The sequence below is a fragment of the Balearica regulorum genome, chromosome 12 (genome assembly GCF_011004875.1).
Source record: "Balearica regulorum gibbericeps isolate bBalReg1 chromosome 12, bBalReg1.pri, whole genome shotgun sequence".
NCBI classification, from domain to species: domain Eukaryota; kingdom Metazoa; phylum Chordata; class Aves; order Gruiformes; family Gruidae; genus Balearica; species Balearica regulorum.
Genome location: NC_046195.1, coordinates 6,409,794 through 6,437,174, shown reverse-complemented (window position 1 = coordinate 6,437,174; position 27,381 = coordinate 6,409,794). Strand labels below are relative to the sequence as shown.

At 40.5% G+C, this 27,381-nt stretch overlaps 1 protein-coding gene across 1 annotated transcript in view; it reads right to left on the bottom strand.

Annotated features, from left to right (window-relative positions):
* Positions 1-12,480, bottom strand: part of TRPM1 (transient receptor potential cation channel subfamily M member 1) — a 113,457-nt gene extending 100,977 nt beyond the window's left edge. The window contains exons 1-3 of the mRNA XM_075764661.1: positions 12,353-12,480; positions 10,580-10,702; positions 3,585-3,751 (exon numbers count right to left, since the gene is read on the bottom strand). The gene's annotated coding sequence lies outside the window, so the exon portion shown is untranslated. The remainder of the gene's footprint in view (positions 1-3,584; positions 3,752-10,579; positions 10,703-12,352) is intronic.
* Positions 12,481-27,381: the final 14,901 nt, after the last annotated feature.

The window sequence follows — 27,381 nt, the reverse complement described above, 5'->3', positions numbered from 1 at the left end:
GTGCAAAGAACACATTGCTTTTTTTTCTTTTTTCCTTAGGAATTACTGCAGCTTTCTGGGCCCAATCCAATATACCTTACAGGTGTTGAATTTTCCACATAAAATTTACCATAGTTCAGAAACAAAAGTAGTGCATATTTTAGGACTTAGGGGAGAGTTAAGCATCGACTGGCTTCATGCCAGCCCTCAGCAGTAGGCTGAATTCCACCTTTAATGAAGACAGTATGAGCTAGGCTTTTCCAGGATCTGCAGGATTGGGCCTACTGTTAAATTAAAAAACTGTTGTTATATTGTTTCACTGCAGCCAAGTAATTCTCAGCATACACACATTTTAATCATAATTTTGACATTTGCTTTAGTAGGGAACAAGCAGATACAATAGGAATCAACCCAAAGGACAAAATACTGCAATTATTACATGGTTGTATACCTGTGATGTCAAGCCAGTCAAATGATTCCATTTAGCTCTTTGCAGGTGTAAGCATTAATCACTTCTTTGTTCTGTATTTGTACAGTATCTAGCTCAACAGGGTCCATGCCTTAGCTTTCTGGGATCATACCAAAAATAATGAAATCAGTACCACCACATGTTTAAGGGTTTTGATTTTAATCAAAACCATTTGTAAAGTGTACGTTACCTTCTCACTACCCACTACTCTGACAAGATTCTGCTAAAAATATTAGTATTAAAAGGAGAAAACACATTCAAGGCAGTAATTTTTTTTTCATCCATTAACAGGATTATTATTCCCTAAGAAAATTCAGGTAACTGAACACCAAAGGCCTATTTTATCAGGATACATCTACTGTAACTGTGAATGAAAAAAACATCCCAAACTGAACAAGGAAGAAACATGGTGATATGGCAACTTGAACCATTAGCATTTTAAGATGAAAACTTGGCTTCAGCTTGATGCAAAATTTTTTAAATTAGTTGTGACGGAAGTCTGACAACCGGTTTGAAATAAGAATAAGACTAAAAGCAACCATTTGTAGCTTTGAACACATACATATGCAATTACTCCTGATGACTATATCCCTGATTGATTTCATTTGCTGACACTTATCCTGACAATGCGTGACTCTTGCTTCTTTAGCTTAACCCACATGTCCCTGCAAGATGAATTCTTGGAAGAACTATGCCCACAACTTACTTTTGAACTTTTAATTTCCAAACTTGTGCAGTCTAAGGAAAGGGTGAAGGCACATGTTGATATCATTCAAATTGGTATTACTAGCAGAAAACTGTATGTGAAGCAAGATTTCTGCAGCAAAATTAACCAGAAACTTCAAGTAGAAAGCCACTTTGAAGAATTTCCCATCAACACCTCTGAAACTGGTAGCTAGGGCTGCAAAGAGAATGTCTGAGCTGTGTGTTTATACTTACAACACACATGGTTGCATAAATACCCAGCAAGAGTGAGTCCTCACAAACTAAAACAGATGTAACCATGATAGACTGACGTTTTACTGCTGCCATCTAGCTCTCTTTGGTTTGGCTGAAAAATAGGGAGTTGCTACATTCATATTCACTAGCGCTTCCTGGCTGCTGTGTGCTGACTCAGTCCTGCAAAATGCCCAAGCTCTCATCTCAGCAACCATGAGGTGTGGGCAGTTTCTCATTGGAGCCACTCAGGGCTTGGCTGGTGACTAAGCCCACCGCCAAGCTCCATTTCAGCAGCCACATAATCGATACAGATACAAGGAAAGCTACAGTATTGACCTAATTTGATTTTCTGTTCTGTGTTCATCTCAAAGCAGGTGTGACCATATTAGATTCCAGTGTGGTTGGTAAAGTGAGATGAACTGCTAATGTTCAGAAATCTATCCCTTTGCTTCAGGTCAAGGAGGACTGAAGAGATTATCATGACAGTGCAACAAAAATAACACCAATTAGATAAAATTAGTTAATTTCAAATCTTTGCCTTGCATCTTGCTTACAGCATCAGCCTTTTTTCATTCATCAGCTATTTCTTTTACTGTTCTATGTATCAGCAATGTTTTCTTCTACAAATATAACGACTACTAAAGAAACCTGTACGTTGATAAAGCATTTAACAAGTGCATATCAAGAGATATGTACCCCTGTACTTTTTCCTCAAGCATGTTTCAGATGGCTAAAAATCTACTTTCATTATTAATTCCGAAGATACGAAAAAGAATCCCTCTCTTCTTTTAAATACAAGAAATATGGAGAATGTCTTTGCTTAGATAACATATTCCAGGTATATTAAAATGTTATTGTATTAAAGGAATAGCTCAGATTTAAACTACTTAGGATGAATTCAAGTTCAAGTGTCAGAAGACAGACCAGAAGAGATAACTATCACTTGGGAGAAAAACACATGCAGCCCTCATCTCAGTAAAGGTAGAATGAGCCTTTTTAGCATCCTACTTTGCAAAAAATCTTTGACCCAAGCAAATGGCCACTCAAACGATAGTAGAAAAGACCTCATTTCTTTTCTCTGTTGCACCCAATCTGTTCATTTACCTTACTGGTTTCCTTAAAATGGAAAAATGAGAAGCACCTACCTTGTCAGACGTGAAGAAAGCAGCATATTTGTAGGATGCATGTTAGTTAGATATAGTAAGATATAGTAAGCACTTAGTTTAAAATCAAAGCATTCCCCATAGCCCTTCACACGCAGAGGTTCTTTTAGGTCTCCTAGAGGATGTGCAAACATCTACTCAGGGTATTAGAAAAGGCTAATTCCTAATTCTCTCGACTAAGCCTGCTTGCAGCTATGGACTACTACAGGCTTTATTCCTATTAGAGACTTACTGGTTGCCCAAGGTGACAGTGCTGTGTCACAGGTAATCGTGAAAGTAATATGGTAAAGTGTTTCTAAAAATTTAGCTTTGAGTAAAAAGATCAAATTATTAGGTCTGTAGTCTTTTATGCCTAAAAACCAAGCAGGCAGTTATGTTTTACTTTTCCAGTATTAGCTAAGATGCAGTCAAGTCACACACCGTTTCCATTCATAAGCCAAACTGTCACTTGAAGAATCAATGACAGCAGATTGGAGCAGGTTGATACTACTCCCCAGATGGCAGCAATTATAAGAAGAAGAGAAGGTCAAGCCATGTCAGTAAAAGGAGTGTTTGTGTTCATTTTTCAATTTTGAGTGTAGGCCAATTAATCTTTTCTAATTGTGTAACTTAGAACCAGGCTGATTACCAAACAATAGAACAAATCTTAGGAGGGGTTAACACCTGTAACTGCCATCTACAGCAGGAACAAGAACAATGGTATTGATTGGAGACATGTTGTTTGATGTTCCTTGCTACTTTGAAAAGAAACAAATACCTAACAACCTAGCTGTAATCACAATGAAACTCTCATAAAACAGCTGAAAATGTCATTATTCAGTAAGGCATTCTCCAAGGCATGTGAGCACAGACATGGAATTTAATGAGATTTGTGCATCACAACTTGTTTGCATTTCTGTAGGGGAAATTTTGTATTTTATGTAAATTTTGGCAAAAATCTAAACAAGGCATTTTTGGTTGACTTCTATAATCCTGGAGTATGTCGTTTAATCAAACTATATTGCTTCAGTTAACAGTAAATAACCTGCACTCACCTGAACAACTGCATTTCATTACAGGACGTGCAGCTGGCTGCCTATCTGCTGATTCTCACTGGTGGCCTGTGCTAAGTATCTCACGTAATATAGGACCTCATCTGGCTGAATTTATAGGATGTCTTCTGGAAGCCTCAATGTGGCATGAGTTACCCATGAAAGCAGCCCTGGAGAGAAAAAGCATGTCAAGCTTTCCAATTCATGACTATCTTCACTATTTTAACTTTGAGCTCCTACAAAATGATTTCTTGAACCATCCATTTAGAGGGTTTTACACTCCTGCTTAAGATCAAATCCTAAAACGCTGTTTGGGGATCATAATGCATCTTGCTAGTCCAAGTCTTAACAGTTCTCTGGTCTTTTCCTCTCATCTTTTCATAGACTAGTATTATATTATACATTTTCTAGTATACACTCCAGACAGATTGTCCTTGATATTTATTGAGACCTTGGTTGCTGCCTGATGCTTTTGGCTAATACCTCATTACAAATGAGAAATAATAATTAAAATATTACAACTGGACATAATTGCATAACAGACTGCAGACAAAGAATTCCATTTAGAAAACACATACATGACCTATTAATCCCATTTTGATCAACCCCAAATTTCTCCTTAACTTCAGTAAGTCTGGTGTATCAACATCTTCCAGAAAATGAAAAGATTATGAGAGCCCATACAGCAAAACCTGTAACTTCCGATTAACCACCTTCAGTTAGTCTGTAGCATTCAACTATCTACTTTACAAAGTTAAAACTATTAGACTGTGCAGCAACTGTATTAGTGATGCTAATCTTCAGACACTCCCCTGATATGCAAATTTCTTATGGTTCCATTAGAGAATACAACATGTGCCACAGAGAAACTTGGAATCATGAATAAATTATTTGGAAGTTTTCTTCCAGCTATTCCAAGCAGGAATCTGTGCAACCATAACAAAAAGAGAGAGAAAGGAAAGAAAATCTGTTCTCGTCTTAGCCATTAAAACAATCTTTACAGGATAGAATGGCAGATAAGAAGCTGCCTTGCAAGTAAACCTTTCATTTTGCTTTTTTTTTGGGGGGGGGGGGGGGGGAATTAATTTGATGGGCAGGTGAGTTTCCACAGGGGTGACAAGACAGTTGCAGGAAAAATTCTCAAAAATCTATCAGGTGTTACTCTGTCAGTAGCCATTGAGTTCTTGTCTGAAATACAGAGAATAGCACACTTCCTATAACTGAAATTACTCTGTGATCTGCTACTTTAAAAAAAATACTTTAGTTTCCATAACTGGAAAACCATTTAAAATTAATCTACTTTGTAATTATCAGCCTTGAATAAACTACCTTCTGAGTCTCATTTTCTGCACAGCAGCACATGCCTAAGTAAAAGACAGCATTATATAGATTTGTATACTGCTCTAAACATAATTGGTTTCAGCTGTTTTGTGTGTCCTAAAGCAACTAGAAAAGTCATAATTAATGCAACCACAAACAAACCTTTAATTATTCTTTACATTTTATGTGTTCTGGAGATGGATGTTCCCATCTGGTTTCTCACAGTCTCGATGACACACACTGAGTCCTTCTGTTTTAGACTTTTTTTTTCTCCTTTTTTTTTTTTTTCTTTTAACAGTTTTCCTGTGTGTTCAGCCAAGCTTCCCTACATCGTTCACATCATCAGACTCCAGCAGATGGAGCTAGCAAGCCACTTGTTTGGCTTAGATACAAGGAAAGCTAAACGGGCATCTAGTCATTAGACCGCTATTAACAGTACTAGCTGATAAGAACTTGTGCAAATCAAATCTCTCTCTGCGATTTCTTCTTCCTGAAGCAAAATGATGAGCAGTTTCTTCTCTCCTACTTTAAATCATTGATCTCATATCAGTACTTTGCTTATCCCTTCTTCACAGAAGCATGGAAAATGAAGGCAGACATGGAGAAAGCAAGGTGGCCCTGTACTTCAGTCATTTTTTCTTTTCATGCTCAAAGCCACAGTTTCCCAGAGATATGAACTCCTTACTTAAGCAATTACCAGTCCTAGGTATTACTAAACTGCAAAAATATGGATCTATTTTCACCTAAATGAAGGTGAAGTGACACATTTCATTTACAACCTGACAACAACTCAAAAAAGAAATAGGTCAGAACACATCTTGCTGGCACCCCAAAACAAGACTCAAGAAGGACACGAAGATTATAGGAGAGAGAAGAGGATTAATAAACTGAATTTGCAGAGGATCCTGATCTTTCTATTGCAGAATGAGATAAAGCTTCCAAAACTGTAGAGGAAGTAATATGTTCTCTGCAAGTTCTTGTTCCTCGGCTGCATCCTCAGCTACAGTAATAATTTTCTTAGGATGCTGGCTACTAGTGCAGTATGTCCCAAAGCAATGGTAATATCTAAGCTGCTCTTCCACAGAGTCTTTATTAAAGATCATAAACTGGAAAAAAGTCCTGCTGGAACACTGGCCTTTAAAGTGAGTCTCTGAAAATGGGAGCTACCAGCATTTAAAAATATTATTTCCCTCTACCTAACTAAAGTTAAGTTGAGACTGTGTAATAGGTGCAATCAGATAACATGATCCAAAAAGATGTATTTCCATCTCCCTATACAGGGCTGACTATAGCCTTGTTCTTCATATTGTTTAATCTTACTCTCCTCTTTGATCTATTGGGCCATACGCCTAGACAGCAACTGCTGAAATACAATTATACCAACAAAGGCTGGAAGGTCCAAGCAAGAATATGTGGCCAACAGACTATACACTACTTGCCTTAGTAACTCTTACGGCTACATACAGATAAAGGCAGATTCTGACACATAAGTTTATTTTTCACAAAAGCAGACAGTGAAAGAGACCCCTGGAGATATTTTTTTTTTTCAAGTTATTTTTCAGGTAATGTAATGTTTCAATAATTTTACTTTTAATACAATCAAAATTTTTTTCAGCTGGTGAAGGACATGCTGCACTGATATGAGAATAATGTAATTATGATCAGTTGAGACAGGTTGTGGACACTGATCTATTTAAACTGTATGCTGTTAGGCTGTCAGCAATGTAAAAGTAATTGATGTAGCAAAATCTAGACAATAATAAATGAAGAAGGCAGATAAATATTATTAATAACAAGCCACTGTTACAATAAAACTACATTCTACAGGACCAAAACAAGAATTCTGGCTAAGAACCCACTGCCCTCTAAGGGGCTCCAAGACAAAGAAAACTGCTGAAGCAAGAATACCATTAGCAGTATCTTGTTAGAAAATTAGACTTACAGCTGGTAATAAGAGACTTTTAAAACTATAAGTATTATTACATTAACTTCTGGAAAATACATAAGGAGATTTACAGCTACCATAAAAGATGATTGCCTTACTGCTGTTGTAAGCAGTATCAAACCCAGGCATTAAATAACGTTGAACTAGAACTAACCTAAGAAATTCAAGATTTTGACTGAGGCTCAGCTTTTAACTAAACTATCTCAATTTAAAAAAAAAAAGAAAAAAAAAGAGAGCTATGAATGTCCATTTTTGGTTTTGGTTAGGATTCACAGATTCACAGATTCAGACATTGCCCAGCCACTGCTCAGGATGCTGGATAAAAAGGTAATTAAATAGGTTAAGATCCCGAGGCCCTCAGACATCTCCCAGAGCATTTGCCAATTCCCAGTAAGGCATCCAGAATGTTCCAGTTCCCACTCTGGCCCATCAATCTCACCCCCCAAGTATTCTTTGTCCTTACCAGAACAGAAGCAGGTGCTTCACTGCATCTGGATGCAGACTGAGAAGGAATCGGGCGATTCCTAAACCAAAGACATGTCTATGAGCAAACCTTACTGGCACAACCACATGAGCTTATTGCTGAAATCCAGGTCTACCTTTTAGGCAGCTAGCCCACGTATCAACCAGATCTACTGCTCAGTGCTTTTGTTCTTAAGCTTGCAGAGGGGAGAAGAATTTTTAAGTTGCTGTCTTCCTCATCTGCAGGGACAGTTCAGCTTCTATGTGCTATAAACAGACTGTTCTGCAGTCCACACAGGTTCTTGGTGTTCCAAGCAGAAGGCAGTCAGAGCACACAGCGTTCATCACACCTCCACTGTGCCTCATGCTACAGTGCAGTCTGGCAGATACACTGGCACAGAGCCATCTTTTCTAAAAGGGTCCAAGGAACAATCAAAGGAAAATACATGCTTTCCTTCTGGAAAGGGTCTTCCTAAGGGACAGCTTCCACTTGCCTATGCTTTTATGCTGCCAACACGGTACAGAGGGACCATGCATCAAAGGAAAGCTGATCTCACAGACTTTTTCAATTAAGTGACACCTCTCCTGGAAATGGGGTGGGGTAAGGATCCTGAGATGTCTTGAAGGGTTTTGGGGGGCTTGGCCAATGACTGAGGCATTTTTTCATAAGGTTTGAGAGTCATCTCATAACACTGAATTTTAATAGTGCCAGTGTGGCCCCTACTGCAGGGAGGCAGCTAGGCCATCTAAAATGGCTGACACAAGAAACAGGGACACAGTCAACCCATTGTTTGCCCATTTTCCTCCCTAGAAGATCCCTCCCAGTCACCCTGTGCGGCACTGCTGCAGGGCAGCCTTCCCTCTCATCCTGTTCAGTGATACAGGTAAGCCATATATGGAATGTATGATGCAAAGCTTGTCCTCATTCCCTTTAGTAGACAGCTCATGACTAAGCTCAATAGTAGTAGTATAAAGCAGAGAGGAAAAAATAACTCTACTTCCTATACATTAATTAGCTTTCAAATCTCTGCAGCACATCTATTTTGACATCTCCAAAGGTCTTAATCTATTTTAGGAACTAATTAAAGTTATGAGGAAAGATTCTTACCCATACCTTAGAGCATTTACCCAAGGAAAAAGGGCCTGAGAAGCCTGAAGCCAGGTAGAGCACAATATGCTGGCAGGTTCTGAGGACCCCAATGACAGTTCACATGCGAGAGGTCTGCCAGAGACAGGGCTACAGGACACAATGTTGCTGACCTATGTCAGACATGAGATACCGTCTATGTACTGTAAATCTTCCTAGCTGCTGAAGCTGTCTAGAATCATAAAAGTGGAAAAGTAATTTAAGCCATCTTCCCACTTGCTAGGTTGTGGGTCTTGTGCTCCGCTTCTTACAATTATGTCACAGTATTGGCCAAAACTGATAGTCTAAAAAATATGAATATCAATTAAAAAGCAAACTGATTCTTAAAAAGAAAAGAAAAGAAAAGAAAGAAAGAAAGAAAGAAAGAAAGAAAGAAAGAAAGAAAGAAAGAAAGTGCTGACAGTTAGATTCCCAAGCTGACACATTTGTTCAACAATGCTAAACAGAAGCTAGTGCAATACAAAGTTTTACTGTATTAGAACAAGTGGGGAAAAAAAATCATCCTCATTTGAAGTGGTTAGTCTCATTGTTTTATGATTTCAGCTACACAGCTAGCTAACTGATTATTTTAGCCATCAGCTGTGGCTTAAATAGGATATTATAAATGCTGGCAGGCCCACTTCCATAGAGGAAACAGGCTTCTGAACCTTTTTGTATATAGCTTGTAATCCAGAAATTAATAGATGACTGTGTGCAAAGTCTGGTTCTCCTGATATCCCACCGATGTCAGCTCCAAAACCAGTGTTTCTTTCATTCAAATTCCTTAAACACTGGCCTACTTTCCATATTTTTATTCAGAACTAAAAAACTGGAATAAACTGGAATAAAGAGAAATACTGTACAGCAGGTGTTGTACAGATCAAGATCTTTGTTCCTACTGGGATAGGTGGGGTTTTGTACTTTAACTCTGCTGTTAACAAGTTTACATGAGTCACTGCCTCTCCTCTTTACTGCCTTTCTAATGGCCTTGTACTATACCAACAAGCATGCGTGTGAGTTGACCATGGGTGTAGTAAAAACAATCACAGAATGGTTTGGGTTGAAGGGAACCTTAAATATCATCTAGTACCAACCCCCGTGCTGTGGACAGGGACACCCTCCCCTAGATCTGGTTGCCCAAGCTGGCCTTGAACACTTCCAGAGAGGGGGCATCCACAACTTCCCTGGGCAACCCATTCCAGTGCCTCACGACCCTCATAGTGAAGAATTTCTTCCTAATACCTAATCTTACCTACCCTCTTTCAGTTTAAAGCCATTACCCTTTGTCCTATCACTACACGAAACTTGAAGAAACTTGAAGAGTCCCTGCAGAGATACCAATGCAGCTGGTGACATTTCTAATCTTTATTTAGAATGACAATACATAAGAAGTTGCATTGCTAATAACGGTAAGACAGAAAATAGACAATACTAACAAATCCCAGAGAATCCAAATTAGGAACTAAACAAAAAGCACCCAGCTAATCTCTTCTGAGTGCTGGCAGTCCAATAGTTATTTAATAGCCAAAGCAGAATAAATAATAAGCAAAAATTACTTTTAAAAATTAATCTCTTGGGAGGGGGGAGGAGGAAGGGAATGTAACTTGTCTTTGTGGAATGTTGTCAGATGAGAATTAAAATTCCAGTCTTTACTGAGGCCTCTGCTGGAATGTGCAAAACACTGGGTACATTTCCCTTGTGCACATACACACTTTGTGTTTTATTTTTCCATGGCATGCTGCTTAAAGACTCACAGCTGCATTCTTACTTGATTTCTCAGTAATCTCGGTACATAACCACAGTGACACCCAAAGCTGCACTCCTCAGCCCTGGTGCCTTGGCTGAAATAGAACCTGTTTCACCCAGGAGTGAGATACATCTGAAAGTCCACGCTAGGACTAGGAGGAAACTGCTGTATGGGATTATCCGGAGGATTAGTCTGCTGCCGCCACCAAAAGTTTCTGAAACATGCTACTGAAGATGGCTTAGCAAACCTTCAGTGGTCAGCAGTGGGACAGTGTGAGGCCCAACAAAGCTCTAATTTCACTTTCAAATGGTTAGAATCTGGCTCATCCTCTAAAACACCACTGTTACTATACATCATCTATCACACCGTTGATTTCAGTTGTTACCCAAAGCACTTACCTTTCACAAACAACAGAATACACTTTCCAGGGATAGGAGAGGAGGAGGAGAGGGGACATGCAATTTTTCTTCCCATGGTAGTTTCCCAGAAAATGTAGTCTGAACACCATAGACAAGGAAGGCCTGTAGAGGGGACAAACACATCCCTTCACAACAGGACTGTTCCACAATTCATAACAGAATGATATAAATGTTTTTCCTCATACCAAATAAACAAACTATACAGGCCACTTATTGTGGGCAACTATTCAATAAATCACATTGTGCGATCATGAAGTCAGATCCCAATTACTGACTTGTTTTACAGTCCATTCCCACTGAAGTCAAAGCCAAACTTCCAAGGCAAGTATAAATGGAGACTTGGATCTGGACTTGTTCGAGTATTTTTTCAATAGATGCCTTATGATGCAGACAATACTTTGAAAAATGTCACTGTACACCTTAATCCCGTTTGCTTTGCTGAAGATGAGTGAGATTTGCAACTCTGAAAATCCCACTAAATATTATCTGAATTTCTAGGAGCTTAAATAGCTTTGAAGAAATGCATTCATACATGAAATTCACCCTGTGCTGGGGCCAGAAGAGGATTTCACCAGCTCCATTGGGAGCTAAGGTATACTGAGGTCTTGTGATGTAATGAGCAGGGAATCTCAACTGGATCACACTCTAAGGTTGCACATGCCATGTTATAAATTAGTGTTAAAACTCAGATGCTGGAATGTAACTCCCGCATGTGAGAGGAATATAATAGATCACAGTACAGAGCCAGGCTGTGCATAACAAAGAGCAACTCCTCACAGACTCTGTCAAAAATTATGTTCCTGGAAGTCCCACAGTGCCAAAGGAGATTTCCCTTGTATGGTAACTTTCCAGAGACTACAAGTACAGTCCAGTTAGCAAAGACTGGTGACACACAGTCCTGCCCATGTGCCTTATCACTAATTGGAATGACTTGTTAGTCACTAACTGCAGTTTCTCTTGGACTCACTGAGGGCAATTAAGCCAACAGTTGAGTTAAAATTTAAACTTGTAGATACAAACATTGTTTTTCTAAGAGTAGTTCCAGTGCACTTCAAGTTCCACAAGAAAATCTCTATTTTCCATGGCAGAAGAGCTTCCTAGTTCTTGCAGCACTGAGCATATTTGAGAAAGCACTGTGCTCCAGATGACTGCCACCAAATAACATCTAAACCAATCAATGAATTCCATGAGCACAGACACTAATGAAGTCAGTTTTCTAAAGATTTGTATCTTATAGCCTCACTGCTGCAGAATAATACATGAGTTCATGATACAGTCTCCCTTTCATACAATTATTTTGTCTCTCCATCCTATTAGCCTATTTAGCCTAGTTTAAGACACTGTTTTGCTGTTAAAGCTAGCCAAAATTAGCCAGGGGAATCTGCAGTAGACAGACAATCAGTAAGGTTGCATTAGGTCTCCCTGATTTAGGAATCTAGGCTAAAGACAATCTATTCTCCGCACAGCTATTGTTAAACTATTTTACTGTTGGGAAAGATCAGGAAGAGAAAATTCTTGAAATGCTGAGCATGTCCGCTCTTACTCTCTGAATACAGAAATCAGAGTAAGTTCTTTTCTGCAGGCCAAACTCCAGTCAGCCTAGGAAAATAAAGAATTCACCAGATCTAATACTGCCTAGTGCCAACAGAACATTGCCTGAGTCACTTCCAGAGAACAGTCCCCAGGTCTACGTTCCCAAACACAAAGAGGCCTACCCATTTATTTGGAAAGTTAATATTTAACAGTTCTGACCTCAGTTACTGGGGCAGCCTGTGTTTCCTCAACACAGCATGGAGAAAGGCAACTTGCTTCACTGGAAGAACCAGTGGAGTGATGAGCCTTTTCCGTTCACAAAATTCACCTATGTTCCATTTGGCTGTATTTCCATCCAGACCTTTTTTTTTTTTAAAAAAAAAAAAAAAGTCAGGAAGAAGAAAAGCTTTAAGTGTCAAAAAGAACAAGCAGTCAGCCGTCCAAGACAAGCCCACTTACAAAGCCAGTACTGCTACTAAATTATTTTTGACCCTGAGTAAAATAATTTTACTACTTCATCATAATTTCCTTGTTAAATGAGGCAATAGTATATACCATTATTTTCTGCAATGTATTTTTCAAAGTTTGTTATCTATAGAATTTTGAACATGCAAGTGGACAGAGTGAACTAAACTTTATTGTATCTTCAAGAGCAGAAAACTGAGCATTTTTGATATGTGATTTGAAGTGTATGGGGGCAGATATTTTGTAGCCTACATTCACACTTTCATCAGTTATTTATTTTTCTTAAGGATCTCCACAAAACCGCTTGCATTTTTCTTGAACAAATCTGATATTTAAAAAGCCATTTATGTAATCACTTAATGGGAACCTTAAACTACTGAAGCTCACACTTGGAAAATCCTCTTTGCCACAACTTGCAAGCTTGATTCTTCACTTTCTCATTACGTGACTACCCACTGAGAACGGCAGAAGCCTTTTCAGATAGCTTAGGTTAGACCCTTGCAACAATGTAAGACCTCAGTTAAAAAAACCGGAATTAGTCCTGATTTACTGTAGCAAAAGAGAAGGAAGAGTTACAAACTACAATCGGACCTAAATAATGAATGAAAATTTTGCCAAACACAAAAAGGAGCTTTATCTACAGTCACAGCTATACTTATTATTACCATCATGTCTTAAAGCTGCATTGTTCAACACACTGATGAATGCCAGGCACATCTGTTTGTTTGGGGTTTTTTTTAAAGCCAACATAATTGATAACCTCACACATTCCATTACTCTCTAATATTTAAATGAATGCAACATCCACTTTATTTAATTACAGCAGCACAGAGAACCCACAAATGAAATAGCACTCTTCTAGTCAAGGTAAGATGATATGGGTGAAAAACCACTCGTTCACAAAACAGTCCAAATCTAATTACTGTCTCAGATATACTAAAACAAAAAACAACCCACAGTATGAAGACAACCTTTCCAAACTTGTATAACTAGCTTTAAAATAAAACAAAACAAAACAACAACAACAACAAAAAATTATCCTTTACCATATCTCTCTTGTCTATGTAAACCCAGTTAAATTCTGACAGATATTGTTAAAATGTATCCCTTCCTTCTGTGGTACTAAGGATGTTTGAAAAGGACTCTGAGACACATCTTCAGCTATCTCCAGAGTGGAATTAAAAATGGAAGGATATATGGCCTATTTTACTATCAGCTGTGAAATTCTGACCTTTTATTGTTTTCTCCCAACTATAATCCTCTCTTGACATTGTTTTTTGATTAGATATTTTCAGCCGTGACTCTGAAGAACTTTTGGAGTCCCTAAAGCTTGTAGATTGTAAACTTCAACCACATCAAGAGTGAGAGTGATATATGCACTTAAAATTTGATCAACACAAATGAACTTATATGCGTACTCCCATCAAATTCAGCATGACCTCTTGATTAAGGATGGACAACTACAACACAGAAATGTTTGAGCAATGATGTCTTTAGATCGTCTGTTGTATGAGATGCAGAACTTATCTAAGTGATATCTGAAGTGTTTTTTATAGTATGCAAAATAATAATCGATTAAACAGTCCAAAAGCAAAGAATACAAAATTAGTCCAAGAGCAAAAAGTGAGAGTGTAAGCTTCTGAAAGTGAGTTCTGAAAGTACCAGAAAATCGCTGTCCTTTGAAGAATTACAATCTGGTTTACTGTGTTTCCTCTGTCAGTTTACTGAGCACTTGTATTCGGTGCTTTGGCGTGATGAGTGATGATCCTTGCAGAGCTGCCCACACTAACAGGCCAGTCTCCATGAGAGGCTTCGACACCATGAAAAGTCAGCAGTCAAGTCTAACAAAGGCTAAGCTTCCTATCTATCACCCAAAACATTCTGACTGAGCAAAAGGTACTACAAATTTCCCTTACAGTGTAGCACCAACAGACAGCTAGGATAAGCCCAAAAGAAAAACATACTGCAAATAGCAAGCAAAAGCCAAGGGAAAACAGAAGATCTGTCATCTTTGGTGGCCTCCAACGGTATGATTTTAGGGAGGCTAAGTGAAAGATAAAGTTACTGTTATTCTGCTGAAACCAAAGGCAGAATGTGAGTATGCAAAGAGCTGAAGTCCAGCAGTTCAATCAGGCCTGCAGCACAGGTATTCTTATTGTCACATGAAGCTGAACTATGCAGTTAAGCTCTTTTTTTAGACTCAGAAATGTAATTTTGTATTTCAGCTTTACAACAGACAAACCATAAACTCCAGACCAAAATCCCCCCCCCACGCTTCAAACCAAACTTCAGCAGATAAATCCCCTCTGGCAACATAACTGAGATGACCAGTCTCAGTATAGTGACTGATACTGCATAGCAAAATAAAGGTGTGTGGATACGTAGCTCTCAATTTATTTGGCTCAGCTGTGTTCAATTTGTCAACTATTCAAAGAAAAGTTGACACTCCAGAACATGCATATACAAACAAGGCTACCCTTAACTGACTTCCTCATTTTGTCTGTTCGTTTAAGAACATAAGGGACACTCAACCCTCTCACCATTTTCAAATCACGTTGATCTTTTTATCTAGTCTCAGAACTATGCAACTTTTTTTTGTGTGTACAGTTCTACAGAGCTGTATTTATCAGAACAAATCCTGCCATGAGATACTATTTGTCTATGATTATTTAACATGTTGTGACAGAAGCCCACGTTGTAATGCAGTGGGAATTTACAAGCAGACACTTTTGAAGAATAACACGGTGCCACAGTCTCAAGAGGTTCATAAAGTATTTGTAGAGCAAATCACCCCTCCAAAGAGCAAAGGGCAAAAGCATTACTAATGCACACTTGAGACTCCTGTTCTAATGCTGTGGTTCAAAGTGCTGAGGGTGTTCCTGCACTTAAGAGATTACTTTTGCTCTCTTCACCCCAGACACCCCCAAGGTAAACTCCCTCTGCCACTGGCTGATTTGTTATATATTAAAGGAGCTGGTAGCAGAGGGTACGGGGATGAACACACTGTCCTGAAAAGCGAGCAAATCTCCTAATACCCAAGAAAGCTATAAAATTAATGTCTCAAAGACACTCCCAACTCACTCAAGCTCAGTGACTCATGCTCATTTGCTGTAACACAGTTTTGCTGGCAGAGGTATTAAAGCAACTGGCCTTATTCTAGTGCCAAAAGCAGTTGGGTGGCAGAGTGCATGCAATTGTGCTCCAGGGTAAAGGAGGAAGGAAGCTGTTCTATATAGTGGAAATAACCTGCTGCTTTTCGGACGAGGACTGTAGGAGAGACGCAAAATTGAAAGCATCAGATGTGGACACCCACTCTCAACAGTGATGGGGCATTGCTTACTAGATTCATCCTTTGTTAAAAAAGACTGACAATATGTAAATAACTTGGGGGAGTGGAAATTGTTGCCACATTCCAATGGACTTGGACTGAAATAATGTCTTTTTTTCTTTTTTTTTTTAATGACTAACAGGATATTTCTCATTGTATTGAAATAAAAAGCATACAGACATAAAAGTTCCAAGATGCAGGCTAACTACTGAAGTAGTATTTGTAACATGCAGTAACATACTGCAGTATTTTTGAAGGAAGTGAAGGAAAAGAGGAGATACACATTCCCTTCCTCTGCAATCTTTTTCTGGCTAGGTTCACAGAGGATACCGAAGCAGATGGCTCTAATCCAGTATGTCAATTCCTACTTCTCATGCAGCACGGCCTCTTTTTCTCTTTGATTACAGGGGATATACAAATACATTACACTGTTATACAGCCTTCACAGTGAGACAAAGGCTCTTCACTGCTTTTACAAAGTACGGTTTGTGTGTAGCAAATGATACCCGTCTGTGGAAGGAAAGCGTTCCATTCCTTTCTCCTCAGGTCAGAGCGTGGGTGGACTGCTGAGAGAACACACGTCGGCGTTTTTCTTGCATGTTTCCCGTTTACCAGAAAGAAGGGGAAAATCTTGCCTTTGCAATTAGAGCAGGTGGAGATTTTAATGCCTATCCCTAAACCCGTGGGAGGAGAAACACGGGCTCTGCGGCAGGGAAGGAGGGACCATTTCTTGCTCCCGGTCTCGGGGAAGGGCGCACTCCCACGCCTGCCACACGCAGGGCCCGCAGGTGGTCGAGGTGCACGCAGGCGTGACCCCAGGCTCTGGCCCGACACACGGGCTCTTCCCTCTTCCCCTGCTCGCCCGCCCACAGACTCTCAGCCGAGAGAGGCTGTGGGGAGCTGGGCGCGGCGCCGAGGCCGGCCACGGCCACAAGTGTCTCGGCGGCCCGGCCGGCGGCGGTTGCACGCGGGCCCCAGCAGAGGCGGGCGGCCCGCGCGAGGAGCGCCCATCGCGTGTCAGAGGGCGCTCCGCCCCCGGGACGCTATTAATAGCGCCGTGGCGGCTGCGGCGAGGCACGCGCGGGGCACCCGAGGACAGCAGCGGCGCCCGCTTAAACGGGCAACGGCGCCCTCGCCGCCCCGGGCCTCCTCCTCGCGTCTGCCCCCCCCCCCCCCCCCCGCCCGACAGTCCCCGCCGGCCGCGGCGCCCTCCGCCGCCCGAACCGGCTTCGGGCTTCATCCGAGGCGCACACCGACTGCGGGCCCCTCTCGAGGCGGCGGTGGGTCCCACCGCGCCCTCAGGCCAGGGAGGCCGTCTCGCCGCTGCGAGCACCGACGTTTTCGGAGCCTCCCTGGCTCTGCTGCTGGCCGGGGTTTTCTCCTACGCGCCTTCCCCTCCCCTGCCCAGAGCCTGGGCTCCCTCATTGCGCCTCCTCTGGGTCTCCCTGGTTTAGTTGCTTTAACATGAAATATATTCCAGGCAATCTGTTGAGATTGAGCCTGGTAAACAAGGATATACTGGAAATGGGAATCAAAAGCACTCACATTTCACATACTCCCTCATTTCTAGCAGCAAGAAATGCAAAAAGTATCTGAAGACCAAGAAGCAAAAGTTTCTGTGGTTTAATCTTTTCTATACCCGTACTTCTGCAAAACCTTGCCTAGAGTTAGGCCTGACTGATAGATACTACTTGCAGTGAGGTACGTACATCAGCAGTGGAAATTTCCACTTGACTGGGTGTTGATTTTGTCAGGAGGAATGTGGCTGAAGAGGAGAACTTGCTCCTCTCTCATGTGATCCTCACTATAATTTAGAAGGTTGGGATACCTCAAACAAAGACAGACCTTCAAAGCCTCCAGTAAGTGTTCAAGCCTCTTAGTTTCTGCTAAGACCAGACATTACCCTGTATCTTCTGAATGCAAAACACATGCTTTAACTAAGGTAAAACCTTACCAGCCAGAAAGGCTTCAGTCTTACCAGATACTACCTGCACAACAGCAAGGATCCAGCACACCTTTAATGTACACCTTTGAATCTGCAGTTCAGCATGAATTTCACCAGAGGATCACTAAGAGGAGGAATCCATATTCTGTGAAAAGGACTACAGTTATACTTAGCTATGCACCTAGCTTACCAGGAACCTACGATAATTGCCCATTTCCACCCCTACCTCACTCTCAACAAGCCACAAAAAATTGGTATGCTATATTCAGTCTTTAGCTCTTAAGCAGAAATTATTGGCTTTGCCCTCAGCCTAACCGAATTAAGTCAACCTTGAACTTTGTCAGATGACTAAATTTATAATGTAGACAGCAATATTTATTTTTCTGGAAGTCCTCACCTTGTGGCCTGGGCACAGCATTTTGACATGAGTTGCTGACTACTATTCTACCCTTCTTCCTACTTACTCTAGCCTGATCATGTGTAGAAGCCAAAATGAGAACAGAACGGACTCAATGTGCCCACTAGCTAGAAATGTTGCTCTTGCATCAGGCATGTTTACCTATCTTATACCTAGCAGGATTATTGTTAATTTTTGGAGAAATTAACTCAATTACAACAGCAACAAAACCTCCTGCCCTTCCACATCAAATACTTTGTCTGTACTAATGATGGTTTTGCTCCATTTTCTTGCTGCTAGTATCACCAGATTTCTCACAGACTGAAATTTAACCATGCCTTTTTTGTCCCAGCTGAAGGGAGTAGACCCAATTCTGTATCAACAGGTCTTTTTCTATATCTGTACCTCTTTGGCCACCCAGAGATATATTTCCTTGCTTTTTATGGGTTTGGGATTATTTCACACATTGAAATTTATTACGCAGGAAGAAAAGGAACATTCATGTTTACGTTTAAGTCATGCCAGCCTTTGTGTTCCTATGTTTTATCCTATGACCTCACCACACGCTTGCAGTAAGTATACGCAGAGATACACAAGTCTACAACTCCTGCTACAATTATTGCTATCTCCATGGGCTTTTAAGTGTTTAGCTGACTAGTTATACCGCGTGGCGGCACAATCACATGAGATTTACCAATACCATTAATTTTGGGGTTTATTTTCTTTTTTTACCATAGTTCGACTAGAAGTCACTGTTCTGGCAGAATCCTCACTGGGTATTGCCCTTCACAGCATCTAATATATCATAACCTGTTTCCACCACGTCCACAGATGCTGTCTTCCCTGTCCAAGTGGACTGACACACCAAATCCCCCTTTCTACAGATTAAACTCTTAACAAGAATTAAAACACACTTTGGAGCTACAGAAGCAAACATGATGTTCCACCCCCTGCCTTCCCCCTACACACACTCGCCAGAATACCCTGAGGGCAGACAATACATTTTGGTAAGCCTATTTACTGCACGTGATTTTCTGATGAGTTATGGAACATCTAGTCAACCAGACCTGGAACCAATACCCTTGATTTTTCAGTTTTCTATGCCAATACAGCTATACAGATCTGAGCTGGAGTGTTCCATTTCCAGTTTGGAACGAACATGTACCTTTGCACTGATATGGAGTGAAACCCCAAGGGGCCAAGACAGTGGAAATACAGGAGCCGGTCTATATAGGCCTCTACAAACAAAAAGAGAGTTAGTGGGGTCTGTCTGAAGCCATACACATTTAATTTGGAAGTATCCAAACCTGTTGTTTTCCCTGTAAAAAGCAGCTTGTTCTGGCCAACATTCTTTAAGAGGTCTTTGCCAAGTTATGAACAATGCTTCATCAAAACATAATACTGTGCAAAGCATGTAAACATATGCCATAAAGGTTATGCCGTTATTCTTTCCAGCCACAGATCACCCTTGTTTTCATAAAGATGTTTCAAGAGGAACATCTAATTCAATTAACAGGAATCTTTCATTTTTGAAATTATGTACATACTTTTCAGACACATCACCAAAGTTTAATCTGAAGCATGCATACTGAAAATAATGCAAAGTTCACAGTGTGAAAAGTCACATGCAAATGAATTACATATTCATGGCAAACACAACAGTGTACAGACAGACTGAGACAGGAAGTCTCAAGCAAGTCAAAAACCAGAATAAGTTACTTAGCCCCAAAAAATTCAGAGATAAACTAACCTCCCTACTTTGGAATAACATGATATTTTGATTAGTACACTTAGTCATGTGTGTATGACAGAAAAAGAGGGCAAGAGTCCTTAAAAGGGAAGGAAAACAAAAGAGAAAAGGGCTAAATCCTGTAGATCATGAGATGGAGTGAGACCAAAGGAGTATTGAGACAATACCAAGACAGGTGATACCAGGGCCTGTCCTTTTTACAAGGCAGCTGATCACCAACTGCCACCAAACACCGCTAGACTTCTCAGATGCCTGGGTCTAATGTGAACTGTTGGGATTACAGTGCTACCTGGACCATTGCAAGGCTGTGCACAAGGAAGCTGGGTCAGTCTTTATGCTGAACAGTGGGGAGGATTAATTCTTTACATGGAGGTTTATAGATACTTCACTCGTTGTCCCATTCAGAAACAGATGGTTGTGCCTGGCTTTCCCACATTCATCATTCTAGCCAAGCCTGAGGAAGGCAGAGGTACTGTCCACATTTCTGCATATGGTCCAGACCAGACCTCAGCTGTTATCTTAGTTCAGTCGCACTTACTGAAAATCAGAATTTGTCTTTGTGCAGCTGTTTTGACAATCTCAGTAAAAATTATAGTAACATACTCAGCAATTAATTGTAAACAAGTGGTTAAATAAGAGCAGTCAGAAAAAAAAGGCTCTTATCCATCATCATTTATGATGGGGCTTTGAGTCTTCCTCAATACACAACTTCCACAGATTTGAGTGAGAGAAGCACACAAGTTATGCTAGTTCTGCTATGAGGAAAACATACAAATATATTCTCAAAGGTGAAGCAGGCTGAACACAGCAAGTTCCATGCCTGTAAGATGGAGGTAATGGGCAAAAAATGTAGCTAAGAGAAAGACTGTATTCTCCAAAATGAATGCCACCAAATGACAGGATAGGAGTGTGGTTGTTATGATTGGCAAGAAGCATTCAGCATTTTGGCAAGAATTTTTTTTAAACGAAGAGACAATGACAAAGGTACTAGGAACAGTGGAAGACAACTTTGAATGGGAGGCCAATAGAAAAAAAGAAAAAACCCCACAGAACTAAAAAAAGCCAAGGCATTTTAGCAAGAAAAAAGACAAGATGTGTGTGTGTGTATTTGCGCATGTGTATAAATAAATAAAATGAGCTATGTGAGCTGTTCAGAGCCTGTCAAATTGATAAGAAATAGCTGACATTGAACTAAAATCTAGCAAGAGAATGTAATTCCTCATAGTATTAAAGAATGTACACAACATTCTTTGTTCTCTAGGTTTTTGATATCTATAAATAATAGTTTGTACTGCGGTAACACCAAATTCAAATGTCTCTCTGCCTAACAAAGATCAGTACTCAATATGGCATGGCATGGCATTAAATGGCAGCATGGTTAGAAATGGTGATGTTATCCTGTTGTAGGTGAGGCTGTGGAGATAGGGATGAAAAACCCAGCATTTACCAGAATGCTCTTTAGAATTTGCAATTTTGGGAATGCTAAACATTAGATATACAGATCACCTCAGGTCTACCTGGAAACCATGAAAGTTTTGTGCTTGATTTAGCGGCCTCCAACTGGACACCCAAAATAAAAAGTCCAAAATGAATGGAAAGTTTTGAAATAGTTGAGATTAATGACTTGCCAAAGGCCACACAGGAGATCTGGCATCTACTGGCTTTACTACCACCTTACTTAGAAAAGCACATACGGCAGGTATAATCTTCAGTGGCACTTTATTGTTTCAATGACGCACTTCCTACATCCAAGTAACACAATAGGCAAGATATGTCTATAAGCAAACAGATGAATGGAAATAATATTTTAAACTTATATGCTTTTAAAAATGTTTCTTAAGAAGGAAATAATATTGACCACTCTGAAAACATTGTCCATGAGGCACCATAAGGACATGCTGCTGAAGGCGAGAGTTTAACAGCTTTTAACTTCTGCAATTTTGGACCAGTCTGTTAGCCTTCCAGTGTTAAGGTCATTTAAAATAGGAATTGAACATCCAAAACCAAAATTACAATTTCGTTACTGTTCTGACAGTACTGTCACAGCTTTCACCCCATGCAGGAGGGTTGGCCACTTCTTCCCGAACTACACCAAAGCAGCAAGCAAGACATACTGTAGACAGGCTGCCAATAGAGCCTGCAGTGAGGATGCGCACAATCAAACCTCCAGCAACTACCACCTGGAATCGGAACACTTATCCTCATGGAAATATCTGGGCAGAACAACTTACAAACCTCTCACTGTATTAACACGCTGCCTGGCTAAATAGGTACGGGCTAGGAAGAAATCACTGTTTGCAACACAGGAAGCCACACATCAACATAATTCATACTTGTGCCTCAAAACTTAATCCCAAGGAAAAGTAAAATGTCACTTGGAGCTACTGAAAACAGTTGGAAGACATTTTTGCCATGAATGCTAATTCCCAGCTCCCACAGATGAGATATGTTGTTAGGATTCTGCATAGCAGAGGTTAAGCCACTAGAGAGCCATCTAGTTGCTAAATTTAAAATAGAATTGGATTATTTTACTTGGAACTTTTTGTTTCCAGTCTTGTACCTCAAAAGTCTACTTTAAGTCTTATTAAATACCTCTCCAGCCATATTTGGAACAAAGTGATTCAAGGTGAAATACAAAGTAACATGACAAGTTCTAGCAGTTTTAGTTCATAGGAATCCCTGGGGGATCTGTAGCACAAAATATGTTTAAGAGATCCAAGGCCTGAAAATTGTTTACTATTGCACTGCACAGGGACATTGCACGGATGGATACTACTGAGGGAAAAGAATTCCCGTAACAAGTCCAAACCAGTACATGTCCTGTGAGGAAAACACTTCAGAGTTGTGGCCAAACCTTGAATCACAGGCATTAACTCACGTTATGTATTTTGCCTAGGCATTAGCACAGGTAGAGAGACAGACAATATGACACCCTTACTGAGTATTTCTTAATTCATATTGCAGCTGCTGACAAACAAATGCATAATACCTAGATGTGATCCTAATTAGGGTTTCTGCATGTCCTGTGCCATAAAACCCTTGGAGGAGTATGCAGATTAACCAACTTTTTTTTTTTTTAATATGCTGCTTCTTTCCCACAAACTTCATATCCCACAGGGGTTAAACGGTACAGTAACAGAGTTAAAATAGGCGCAGGAAAGAGCATGAGACTTAAAAATAGATGAGGAATCCAGGAGGCAAAGATACAGGAAGAGGTCTCTCAGACAGGCTGCAACAAGCCTGTGGAGGGCTTCAAAAAAATCAACACTGCAATCCTTTGCCTCATTTCAGTCAGTGTGGGTTTTGCCAGTGCCCTTTTACTGAAGCAGCACTTCACCCAGAGAGATCAAACTTGGATTTGATCATCAAGTGAATGAAAAGCCAGTGTAGTGGGAGACAGTGACAGTCACAAACATTTCACTGTTTATGTGGAGTGCAGAGCGCGGTGGCCCTTGAAAGACACAGATTGGCTTCAAGTCTGCGTTTACGCAAGCAAGTCTGATAGCTTTTAAATGAAAGTATTAGAACAAAATATGCTTTTGTTCTGCAGGGATATGAACTCCACCCTCCCCACCCCCCCAGTGTTTTCAAGGAAAAGCGAGGCTGGAGGAAGACTCACTGGGTTTGAACAGTTACTCATTTACAAATCTTTAGTCTCAATGCAACACAGCAGCAGAGTGCTTAATGGCTAAGGTAGTACAATGCATGCTTAGACATGAAGACCAGCAAGACTAACTACACAGCTGAATTTGCATACATCTTGCAGTGAAATTCTTCAGGCTCTTTAACCTACAACATACAAGTGACTGAACTTTAAAAAAAGCGTAACGATTAGGTACTGCAGCAGCAATTCCTCAAACACGTATTTGCATGTGTTGACACTTCTGAAAGGAAGGCTGTTGAGCAGTTATGCTGGGAAATAAACATTGCCTAACCCTGAACAGTAACCACAAGAACAGAAAAACAAGTGTAACTGCAGCTGGTGTCTTCCTCCCACAACACCAGTCTCTGACTACTGAAATAAAAAGATTAAAAGTCACCAGAGGGTCTAGCTGGTATTTAAGTAACTTTCTTATAGCTATATTAAGTTTGCAGTTCAAAAGTCTAGTAACCACTTCCACTACGTTACCCTCCACCCTCCAAAAAGTTTGGCTACTGGCAAAACAAAATACAGTTTCTCTGAAAAACTTTCTACTAGGTGTATTTACAAACTTTGCTTCGCAAGTCTAGCTGTGATCTTGTCTGATGAGGATATTAGCAACAGCACAACTTACTTGTCCCCAAGCAAAGGAGTAACTTTTTGGACATTTTGGGCTAGGAAGAAGAGCAGGTAATCTACCTGAAGTCTTCCTCCTCATGCCCCTGTTTGCATGAAGTACTAGAACATACACATCCAAGAGGCTGAACTACTATGCTGCTGGTGCCTAGCCCTCTTCACAAATGCAGCTGCATGGAACCTTGCAGGCTAGTTTACTCTTTCAAGCAGCAAGTTAGTTTAGCCTACTCTCCATTACAGTTGCTACCTCCACACTAACCAAAGAGTTTCTTGTGCAGACTATTTTTACAGTCACCAAGTGATCACTGCCCATTTTACACTCTGATATTTAGTCGGTTGAATTAGAAAGTTAGTCTAACCCAGTGATTCTCAAAATATGGGTATGATCTCATCAGAACTGAGAAGAAATAACTACTTATTCCAATATTTGGGTTCACGAGCCTAGTAAACACAAGCATGTGGCCCAAAATGGATGGCAGCTGCAATCAATTAGGAAAACTCTGATGAAGATCACGGAATTTTGAAATGTTTCCTCAGAGAAAGCCACCAAGTCTTCTACTAGTTTGCATTCTTTACTGTTAGAATGTTATGCTGGAGGATACATGGTGATGGCTCGAGGGGAGTGGAGAAGGTCAGAAATCAACTGAATCTCTCTTTGCCTTAATTCTTTTTCAAGCATTGGGCTCAGTTTGTCTACCCACTTTGAATTTGGTGAATAATCTTGAAAGATTATATGTCTTCCTTGGGAAGACAACACATAGGTCTGAGGCATCCTGAAAGGATCCAATCTGCCATATAGAGATGAATGCTCCATGAACCACATGTAATGACTTCTAGAAAGACTGGACTTATGGCAAATGTGTGACAGCACCTCAGAACATTTCTGTTTGAAATTCTCAACTGGAAAGAAACAGCAAACATAACAAAAGAGCCTCCCATAAACTCACTTCCACCTGAATAGTACGCAAGCTCTTTGGAGTTTAAGATTTTCTTTCCCTCAAGCCATAGAATGAGATGGTAAGAATGAGATTCACCAGCAGATGTACTTTTTGGCAATAAAAATGGAAGTGAAAACATGTCATGGGTTGAGCCGCTCTTCTTTCATTGGTGGCTCTATATTGCAGATTAGGGAGAAGAATTGCCTCCCAAATACTACCCAGAATTTAAATCCCAAGCACCTTCTGGCCAAGCAGAAGTCCATGAACATGTCCCCCCCAGGTTTTTAGGGGTCAGGTTCACCATTATATTGTAGTGGCTGGAACAGAAGAATCAAGTTTCTATAGTGGGAAATAAAGTTTGTGAAGTACAACATTCTGTATGTCCCTCTTCTCATACAAAGTATCATACAACAGGAGCAGCCCCAAGCTGACAATTTAGCCTTTATTAACAGGTAATGATTTCCATTGTGTATAGTTCATGCATACATGAGACGTAAGCATCATGAGTGCAACTTACTAGCATACTTCCAAAATTCAGCACAACAAAAAATTACCTGAGGCCAATCCAATGGTGAATATGATCCTACATAATAAGACTGGCCCGTGGGAGAAAAAGAAATGTGAAAAAGAGAAACTGTGCTGTGCATTCAAATTTCAGCCAAGAGTAAAACTGAAGCAAATGGCAGGAATCGTATGCTTGCTACAAGGCATAAAGCCAGAGCTAAAAGAATTGCCTCTATTCAGTGCCTCAGCTTTAGAAACAAGGAGTGGATAAACAATTAGACAACGGGTTTGGTGTACAATTTCGTTGCACTGAGTCAGAAGTGATAGGGAGGTATAGAGTAGTACTCTGAGAACCGATGCTTGCATGAGGATGAACCGCAGCACCATCACTTCTGATCTGTAAGAAACAAAGAAACCTGGCAGAGATTGAAAAGCACCCCCACCCCATTCCACGGATACCACTTACTTCCAAAGCATTCAAACAGTCCAGAATGCCTGCTACAGTTCTCCAATGCCAGCATTAGTCTAAACTGCATAGTATAATAAACACAGGGAAAACACATTACAAAGCCCTTTGATGGGCTTCAGCGGGGTGGGTCAGGGGTGGATATTTCCATACTTTAAGGCCTTGGCAACTACAATCTTCAGCCAGGCGTGACTGCAATCGTGACTGGCTACTTTATTCACCTATTTCTGTAGGTACTGGCCTTCCTCCAGGTACTGCTGGTGCTTTTCAAACAGACTGCACTTTCCAGCAATACCCCTCATGTGCCTCCAGCAGCCATCCTGGGCCTCTGCAATAGCACACTGTCTTGGCCATGAATGGGCTTGCTGCCCTGCCTGTCACAGCACTACCAGCTGAGCACTCTTGTTTTATCAAAATGCCAGGACTTTGGCCAAAGTTTTCAGTTGCTCCTTAAACAAACCCTCAGTTTCAGGTCTCACACCCCCAACAGCACATTCTATACAAGATGACACTCCTTAAAGCTGGGGTTTGCAGCCCTTGTGGGTTATGTTTTCATTCTCCAGTTTCTAGCTGTGCTACAATGTGTGTAATGGGAAAAGCCTTACATAAGTACTATCCACCTCCTAATGTCAACAGCACTTGGAAGAACAAGTTCTGGTTCGAAGCTGCTTCCTACCAGCAGACAACTGGCAATAATGGATATCCACCACATGATTTGATCTCCCTTCCAGTTACTAAGGTCAGCCTACTATTTCTTTCCACTGGCTAAGTGTCCTTAAAACTAGATACAAATATTCATGTATAATCCAGAGCTTACTTGAGATGCTGTTGCTGAGCAGTGTCACACAAGAGGATTTCACACAAGATTTCACAATTTCCTAAATTAGACTGTGCTGGGAATGGAAGCAGGAGATGGAAGGAGATGAATGCAAATACTTGATAGAATTAATTCAGTGTGACAGAGGTATGCATCTGACCATCCGATTCAATCACAAACTTGAAACCAAGAATTTGAAAGCCATTTTGCTTACTTTACTCCCCCATTAGATACTTGCCACTAGAGATATTTGCTACCTACTGCTATCCGCTTTTGGGACAGAAGGAGAAAGAAAGGACAATATATTCTGTGAATACTGCAAAACTCAAGCAATCATCTCCAAAATCCTTCACTTAGCTTGC